Here is a 13056-nt window from a genome sequence, read left to right on the forward strand (position 1 = left end):
TCACCACAACCACCTATCATTATTACCATCACCACACCACCTATCATTATTACCATCACCACCACACCACCTATCATTATTACCATCACCACCACACCACCTATCATTATTACCATCACCACACCACCTATCATTATTACCATCACCACCACACCTATCATTATTACCATCACCACACCACCTATCATTATTACCATCACCACCACACCACCTATCATTATTACCATCACCACCACCCACCTATCATTATTACCATCACCACCACACCACCTATCATTATTACCATCACCACACCACCTATCATTATTACCATCACCACACCACCTATCATTATTACCATCACCACCACACCACCTATCATTATTACCATCACCACCACCACCTATCATTATTACCATCACCACCACACCACCTATCATTATTACCATCACCACACCACCTATCATTATTACCATCACCACCACACCTATCATTATTACCATCACCACCACACCACCTATCATTATTACCATCACCACACCACCTATCATTATTACCATCACCACACCACCTATCATTATTACCATCACCACACCACCTATCATTATTACCATCACCACCACACCACCTATCATTATTACCATCACCACACACACCTATCATTATTACCATCACCACCACCACCTATCATTATTACCATCACCACCACCACCTATCAATATTACCATCATCACCACACCACCTATCATTATTACCATCACCACCACACCACCTATCATTATTACCATCACCACACCTATCATTATTACCATCACCACACCACCTATCATTATTACCATCACCACCACACCACCTATCATTATTACCATCACCACCACCACCTATCATTATTACCATCACCACCACCACCTATCATTATTACCATCACCACACCACCTATCATTATTACCATCACCACCACACCACCTATCATTATTACCATCACCACCACCACCTATCATTATTACCATCACCACCACACCACCTATCATTATTACCATCACCACACACACCTATCATTATTACCATCACCACACCACCTATCATTATTACCATCACCACCACACCACCTATCATTATTACCATCACCACACCACCTATCATTATTACCATCACCACACCACCTATCATTATTACCATCACCACCACCACACCTATCATTATTACCATCACCACCACACCACCTATCATTATTACCATCACCACCACACCACCTATCATTATTACCATCACCACACCACCTATCATTATTACCATCACCACACCACCTATCATTATTACCATCACCACACCACCTATCATTATTACCATCACCACCACACCTATCATTATTACCATCACCACCACACCACCTATCATTATTACCATCACCACACCACCTATCATTATTACCATCACCACCACACCACCTATCATTATTACCATCACCACACCACCTATCATTATTACCATCACCAACCACCTATCATTATTACCATCACCACCACACCACCTATCATTATTACCATCACCACCACCACCTATCATTATTACCATCACCACCACACCACCTATCATTATTACCATCACCACACCACCTATCATTATTACCATCACCACCACCACCTATCATTATTACCATCACCACCACCCACCTATCATTATTACCATCACCACCACACCACCTATAATTATTACCATCACCACCACCACACCTATCATTATTACCATCACCACCACCACACCTATCATTATTACCATCACCACCACACCACCTATCATTATTACCATCACCACCACACCACCTATCATTATTACCATCACCACCACCACACCTATCATTATTACCATCACCACCACCACACCTATCATTATTACCATCACCACCACACCACCTATCATTATTACCATCACCACCACACCACCTATCATTATTACCATCACCACCACACCACCTATCATTATTACCATCACCACCACACCACCTATCATTATTACCATCACCACCACCACCTATCATTATTACCATCACCACACCACCTATCATTATTACCATCACCACCCACCACCTATCATTATTACCATCACCACCACACCACCTATCATTATTACCATCACCACCACCACCTATCATTATTACCATCACCACACCACCTATCATTATTACCATCACCACACCACCTATCATTATTACCATCACCACCACCACCTATCATTATTACCATCACCACCACACCACCTATCATTATTACCATCACCACCACCACCTATCATTATTACCATCACCACACCACCTATCATTATTACCATCACCACACACCACCTATCATTATTACCATCACCACCCACCACCTATCATTATTACCATCACCACCACCCACCTATCATTATTACCATCCACCACACCACCTATCATTATTACCATCACCACCACACCACCTATCATTATTACCATCACCACACCACCTATCATTATTACCATCACCACCACACCACCTATCATTATTACCATCACCACACCACCTATCATTATTACCATCACCACCACACCACCTATCATTATTACCATCACCACCACCACCTATCATTATTACCATCACCACACCACCTATCATTATTACCATCACCACACCACCTATCATTATTACCATCACCACACCACCTATCATTATTACCATCACCACCACACCACCTATCATTATTACCATCACCACCACCACCTATCATTATTACCATCACCACACCACCTATCATTATTACCATCACCACACCACCTATCATTATTACCATCACCACACCACCTATCATTATTACCATCACCACCACACCACCTATCATTATTACCATCACCACCACACCACCTATCATTATTACCATCACCACCACCACCTATCATTATTACCATCACCACCACCACACCTATCATTATTACCATCACCACACCACCTATCATTATTACCATCACCACACCACCTATCATTATTACCATCACCACCACCACACCTATCATTATTACCATCACCACCACACCACCTATCATTATTACCATCACCACCACACCACCTATCATTATTACCATCACCACCACCACACCTATCATTATTACCATCACCACCACCACCTATCATTATTACCATCACCACCACACCACCTATCATTATTACCATCACCACACCACCTATCATTATTACCATCACCACACCACCTATCATTATTACCATCACCACCACCACCTATCATTATTACCATCACCACCACCACCTATCATTATTACCATCACCACCACACCACCTATCATTATTACCATCACCACACCACCTATCATTATTACCATCACCACACCACCTATCATTATTACCATCACCACCACCACACCTATCATTATTACCATCACCACCACACCACCTATCATTATTACCATCACCACACCACCTATCATTATTACCATCACCACCACACCACCTATCATTATTACCATCACCACACCACCTATCATTATTACCATCACCACCACACCACCTATCATTATTACCATCACCACCACACCACCTATCATTATTACCATCACCACACCACCTATCATTATTACCATCACCACACCACCTATCATTATTACCATCACCACACCACCTATCATTATTACCATCACCACCACCACACCTATCATTATTACCATCACCACCACAACACCTATCATTATTACCATCACCACCACACCACCTATCATTATTACCATCACCACCACCACACCTATCATTATTACCATCACCACCACCACCTATCATTATTACCATCACCACCACACCACCTATCATTATTACCATCACCACCACCACCTATCATTATTACCATCACCACACACACCTATCATTATTACCATCACCACACCACCTATCATTATTACCATCACCACCACACCACCTATCATTATTACCATCACCACCACACCACCTATCATTATTACCATCACCACCACCACCTATCATTATTACCATCACCACCACCACCTATCATTATTACCATCACCACACCACCTATCATTATTACCATCACCACCACACCACCTATCATTATTACCATCACCACCACACCTATCATTATTACCATCACCACCACACCACCTATCATTATTACCATCACCACACCACCTATCATTATTACCATCACCACACCACCTATCATTATTACCATCACCACACCACCTATCATTATTACCATCACCACACCTATCATTATTACCATCACCACCACACCACCTATCATTATTACCATCACCACCACACCACCTATCATTATTACCATCACCACACCACCTATCATTATTACCATCACCACCACACCACCTATCATTATTACCATCACCACCACACCACCTATCATTATTACCATCACCACCACACCACCTATCATTATTACCATCACCACCACACCACCTATCATTATTACCATCACCACACCACCTATCATTATTACCATCACCACACCACCTATCATTATTACCATCACCACACCACCTATCATTATTACCATCACCACCACACCACCTATCATTATTACCATCACCACCACACCACCTATCATTATTACCATCACCACCACACCACCTATCATTATTACCATCACCACCACACCACCTATCATTATTACCATCACCACCACACCACCTATCATTATTACCATCACCACCACACCACCTATCATTATTACCATCACCACCACCACACCTATCATTATTACCATCACCACCACCACACCTATCATTATTACCATCACCACACCACCTATCATTATTACCATCACCACCACACCACCTATCATTATTACCATCACCACACCACCTATCATTATTACCATCACCACCACACCACCTATCATTATTACCATCACCACCACACCACCTATCATTATTACCATCACCACCACACCACCTATCATTATTACCATCACCACACCACCTATCATTATTACCATCACCACCACACCACCTATCATTATTACCATCACCACACCACCTATCATTATTACCATCACCCACCACCTATCATTATTACCATCACCACACCACCTATCATTATTACCATCACCACCACACCACCTATCATTATTACCATCACCACCACACCACCTATCATTATTACCATCACCACCACACCACCTATCATTATTACCATCACCACCACACCACCTATCAATATTACCATCACCACACCACCTATCATTATTACCATCACCACCACACCACCTATCATTATTACCATCACCACCACACCACCTATCATTATTACCATCACCACCACACCACCTATCATTATTACCATCACCACACCACCTATCATTATTACCATCACCACCACACCACCTATCATTATTACCATCACCACCACACCACCTATCATTATTACCATCACCACCACACCACCTATCATTATTACCATCACCACCACACCACCTATCATTATTACCATCACCACCACACCACCTATCATTATTACCATCACCACCACCACACCTATCATTATTACCATCACCACCACACCACCTATCATTATTACCATCACCACACCACCTATCATTATTACCATCACCACCACACCACCTATCATTATTACCATCACCACCACACCACCTATCATTATTACCATCACCACCACACCACCTATCATTATTACCATCACCACACCACCTATCATTATTACCATCACCACCACACCTATCATTATTACCATCACCACCACACCACCTATCATTATTACCATCACCACCACACCACCTATCATTATTACCATCACCACACCACCTATCATTATTACCATCACCACACCACCTATCATTATTACCATCACCACACCACCTATCATTATTACCATCACCACCACACCACCTATCATTATTACCATCACCACCACACCACCTATCATTATTACCATCACCACACCACCTATCATTATTACCATCACCACCACACCACCTATCATTATTACCATCACCACCACACCACCTATCATTATTACCATCACCACCACACCACCTATCATTATTACCATCACCACCACACCACCTATCATTATTACCATCACCACCACACCACCTATCATTATTACCATCACCACCACCACACCTATCATTATTACCATCACCACCACACCACCTATCATTATTACCATCACCACACCACCTATCATTATTACCATCACCACACCACCTATCATTATTACCATCACCACCACACCACCTATCATTATTACCATCACCACCACACCACCTATCATTATTACCATCACCACACCACCTATCATTATTACCATCACCACACCACCTATCATTATTACCATCACCACCACACCACCTATCATTATTACCATCACCACCACACCACCTATCATTATTACCATCACCACCACCACACCTATCATTATTACCATCACCACACCACCTATCATTATTACCATCACCACCACACCACCTATCATTATTACCATCACCACCACACCACCTATCATTATTACCATCACCACCACACCACCTATCATTATTACCATCACCACCACACCACCTATCATTATTACCATCACCACCACACCACCTATCATTATTACCATCACCACACCACCTATCATTATTACCATCACCACCACCACACCTATCATTATTACCATCACCACCACACCACCTATCATTATTACCATCACCACCACACCACCTATCATTATTACCATACCACCACACCACCTATCATTATTACCATCACCACCACCACCTATCATTATTACCATCATCACCACACCACCTATCATTATTACCATCACCACACCACCTATCATTATTACCATCACCACACCACCTATCATTATTACCATCACACCACACCACCTATCATTATTACCATCACCACCACACCACCTATCATTATTACCATCACCACACCACCTATCATTATTACCATCACCACCACACCACCTATCATTATTACCATCACCACACCACCTATCATTATTACCATCACCACCACACCACCTATCATTATTACCATCACACCACACCACCTATCATTATTACCATCACCACCACACCACCTATCATTATTACCATCACCACACCACCTATCATTATTACCATCACCACCACACCACCTATCATTATTACCATCACCACACCACCTATCATTATTACCACCACCACACCACCTATCATTATTACCATCACCACACCACCTATCATTATTACCATCACACCACACCACCTATCATTATTACCATCACCACACCACCTATCATTATTACCATCACCACCACACCACCTATCATTATTACCATCACACCACACCACCTATCATTATCACCATCACCACCACACCACCTATCATTATTACCATCACACCACACCACCTATCATTATTACCATCACCACCACACCACCTATCATTATTACCATCACCACACCACCTATCATTATTACCATCACCACCACACCACCTATCATTATTACCATCACACCACACCACCTATCATTATTACCATCACCACACCACCTATCATTATTACCATCACCACACCACCTATCATTATTACCATCACCACACCACCTATCATTATTACCATCACCACCACCACCTATCATTATTACCATCACCACCACACCACCTATCATTATTACCATCACCACCACCACCTATCATTATTACCATCACCACACCACCTATCATTATTACCATCACCACACCACCTATCATTATTACCATCACCACCACCACCTATCATTATTACCATCACCACCACACCACCTATCATTATTACCATCACCACCACCACCTATCATTATTACCATCACCACCACACCACCTATCATTATTACCATCACCACACCACCTATCATTATTACCATCACCACCACACCACCTATCATTATTACCATCACCACCACACCACCTATCATTATTACCATCACCACCACACCACCTATCATTATTACCATCACCACCACCACCTATCATTATTACCATCACCACCACCACCTATCATTATTACCATCACCACCACCACACCTATCATTATTACCATCACCACCACACCACCTATCATTATTACCATCACCACCACACCACCTATCATTATTACCATCACCACACCACCTATCATTATTACCATCACCACACCACCTATCATTATTACCATCACCACCACACCACCTATCATTATTACCATCACCACACCACCTATCATTATTACCATCACCACACCACCTATCATTATTACCATCACCACACCACCTATCATTATTACCATCACCACCACCACACCTATCATTATTACCATCACCACCACACACCTATCATTATTACCATCACCACCACCACACCTATCATTATTACCATCACCACACCACCTATCATTATTACCATCACCTCACCACCTATCATTATTACCATCACCACCACACCACCTATCATTATTACCATCACCACCACCACACCTATCATTATTACCATCACCACCACACCACCTATCATTATTACCATCACCACCACACCACCTATCATTATTACCATCACCACCACCACACCTATCATTATTACCATCACCACCACCACACCTATCATTATTACCATCACCACACCACCTATCATTATTACCATCACCACCACACCACCTATCATTATTACCATCACCACACCACCTATCATTATTACCATCACCACCACACCACCTATCATTATTACCATCACCACCACACCACCTATCATTATTACCATCACCACACCACCTATCATTATTACCATCACCACCACACCACCTATCATTATTACCATCACCACACCACCTATCATTATTACCATCACCACCACACCACCTATCATTATTACCATCACCACCACACCACCTATCATTATTACCATCACCACACCACCTATCATTATTACCATCACCACACCACCTATCATTATCACCATCACCACCACATCACCTATCATTATTACCATCACCACACCACCTATCATTATTACCATCACCACACCACCTATCATTATTACCATCACCACCACACCACCTATCATTATTACCATCACCACACCACCTATCATTATTACCATCACCACACCACCTATCATTATTACCATCACCACCACACCACCTATCATTATTACCATCACCACCACACCACCTATCATTATTACCATCACCACACCACCTATCATTATTACCATCACCACACCACCTATCATTATTACCATCACCACACCACCTATCATTATTACAATCACCACACCACCTATCATTATTACCATCACCACCTATCATTATTACCATCACCACCACACCACCTATCATTATTACCATCACCACCACACCACCTATCATTATTACCATCACCACCTATCATTATTACCATCACCACACCACCTATCAATATTACCATCACCACCACACCACCTATCAATATTACCATCACCACCACACCACCTATCAATATTACCATCACCACCACACCACCTATCATTATTACCATCACCACACCACCTATCAATATTACCATCACCACACCACCTATCAATATTACCATCACCACCACACCACCTATCATTATTACATCACCACCACACCACCTATCATTATTACCATCACCACACCACCTATCATTATTACCATCACCACACCACCTATCATTATTACAATCACCACACCACCTATCATTATTACCATCACCACACCACCTATCATTATTAACATCACCACCACACCACCTATCATTATTACCATCACCACACCACCTATCATTATTACCATCACCACACCACCTATCATTATTACCATCACCACCACACCACCTATCATTATTACCATCACCACACCACCTATCATTATTACCATCACCACACCACCTATCATTATTACCATCACCACACCACCTATCATTATTACCATCACCACACCACCTATCATTATTACCATCACCACACCACCTATCATTATTACCATCACCACACCACCTATCATTATTACCATCACCACCACACCACCTATCATTATTACCATCACCACCACACCACCTATCATTATTACCATCACCACACCACCTATCATTATTACCATCACCACCACACCACCTATCATTATTACCATCACCACACCACCTATCATTATTACCATCACCACACCACCTATCATTATTACCATCACCACCACACCACCTATCATTATTACCATCACCACCACACCACCTATCATTATTACCATCACCACCACACCACCTATCATTATTACCATCACCACCACACCACCTATCATTATTACCATCACCACCACACCACCTATCATTATTACCATCACCACCACACCACCTATCATTATTACCATCACCACCACACCACCTATCATTATTACCATCACCACACCACCTATCATTATTACCATCACCACCACACCTATCATTATTACCATCACCACACCACCTATCATTATTACCATCACCACCACACCACCTATCATTATTACCATCACCACACCACCTATCATTATTACCATCACCACCACACACCTATCATTATTACCATCACCACCACCACCTATCATTATTACCATCACCACACCACCTATCATTATTACCATCACCACACCACCTATCATTATTACCATCACCACACCACCTATCATTATTACCATCACCACACCACCTATCATTATTACCATCACCACACCACCTATCATTATTACCATCACCACACCTATCATTATTACCATCACCACCACACCACCTATCATTATTACCATCACCACCACACCACCTATCATTATTACCATCACCACACCACCTATCATTATTACCATCACCACACCTATCATTATTACCATCACCACCACACCACCTATCATTATTACCATCACCACACCACCTATCATTATTACCATCACCTCACCACCTATCATTATTACCATCACCACCACACCACCTATAATTATTACCATCACCACCACCACACCTATCATTATTACCATCACCACCACCACACCTATCATTATTACCATCACCACCACACCACCTATCATTATTACCATCACCACCACACCACCTATCATTATTACCATCACCACCACACCACCTATCATTATTACCATCACCACCACCACACCTATCATTATTACCATCACCACACACACCTATCATTATTACCATCACCACCACCACCTATCATTATTACCATCACCACCACCACCTATCATTATTACCATCACCACCACACCACCTATCATTATTACCATCACCACCACCACCTATCATTATTACCATCACCACCACCACCTATCATTATTACCATCACCACACCACCTATCATTATTACCATCACCACCACACCTATCATTATTACCATCACCACCACACCACCTATCATTATTACCATCACCACACCACCTATCATTATTACCATCACCACACCACCTATCATTATTACCATCACCACACCACCTATCATTATTACCATCACCACCACCACCTATCATTATTACCATCACCACCACACACCTATCATTATTACCATCACCACACCACCTATCATTATTACCATCACCACCACACCACCTATCATTATTACCATCACCACACCACCTATCATTATTACCATCACCACCACACCACCTATCATTATTACCATCACCACCACACCACCTATCATTATTACCATCACCACACCACCTATCATTATTACCATCACCACCACACCACCTATCATTATTACCATCACCACCACACCTATCATTATTACCATCACCACACCACCTATCATTATTACCATCACCACACCACCTATCATTATTACCATCACCACACCACCTATCATTATTACCATCACCACACCACCTATCATTATTACCATCACCACCACACCACCTATCATTATTACCATCACCACACCACCTATCATTATTACCATCACCACCACACCACCTATCATTATTACCATCACCACACCACCTATCATTATTACCATCACCACCACACCACCTATCATTATTACCATCACCACACCACCTATCATTATTACCATCACCACCACACCACCTATCATTATTACCATCACCACCACACCACCTATCATTATTACCATCACCACACCACCTATCATTATTACCATCACCACACCACCTATCATTATTACCATCACCACACCACCTATCATTATTACCATCACCACCACACCACCTATCATTATTACCATCACCACCACACCACCTATCATTATTACCATCACCACCACACCACCTATCATTATTACCATCACCACCACACCACCTATCATTATTACCATCACCACACCACCTATCATTATTACCATCACCGCACCACCTATCATTATTACCATCACCACCACACCACCTATCATTATTACCATCACCACCACACCACCTATCATTATTACCATCACCACACCTATCATTATTACCACCACACCACCTATCATTATTACCATCACCACCACACCACCTATCATTATTACCATCACCACACCACCTATCATTATTACCATCACCACCACACCTATCATTATTACCATCACCACCACACCTATCATTATTACCATCACCACCACACCACCTATCAATATTACCATCACCACACCACCTATCATTATTACCATCACCACCACACCACCTATCATTATTACCATCACCACACCACCTATCATTATTACCATCACCACACCACCTATCATTATTACCATCACCACCACACCACCTATCATTATTACCATCACCACACCACCTATCATTATTACCATCACCACACCACCTATCATTATTACCATCACCACACCACCTATCATTATTACCATCACCACCACACCACCTATCATTATTACCATCACCACCACACCACCTATCATTATTACCATCACCACACCACCTATCATTATTACCATCACCACACCACCTATCATTATTACCATCACCACACCACCTATCATTATTACCATCACCACACCACCTATCATTATTACCATCACCACCACACCACCTATCATTATTACCATCACCACACCACCTATCATTATTACCATCACCACCA

At 42.1% G+C, this 13056-nt stretch overlaps 1 protein-coding gene across 1 annotated transcript in view; it reads right to left on the reverse strand.

Annotated features, from left to right (window-relative positions):
• eva1c (eva-1 homolog C (C. elegans)) overlaps positions 1 to 13056 on the reverse strand; it is a 40013-nt gene that overhangs the window by 12543 nt on the left and 14414 nt on the right. The window lies entirely within an intron of this gene.

Source organism: Salvelinus fontinalis, chromosome 10, assembly GCF_029448725.1.
Source record: "Salvelinus fontinalis isolate EN_2023a chromosome 10, ASM2944872v1, whole genome shotgun sequence".
In the NCBI taxonomy this organism is placed as follows: Eukaryota; Metazoa; Chordata; class Actinopteri; order Salmoniformes; family Salmonidae; genus Salvelinus; species Salvelinus fontinalis.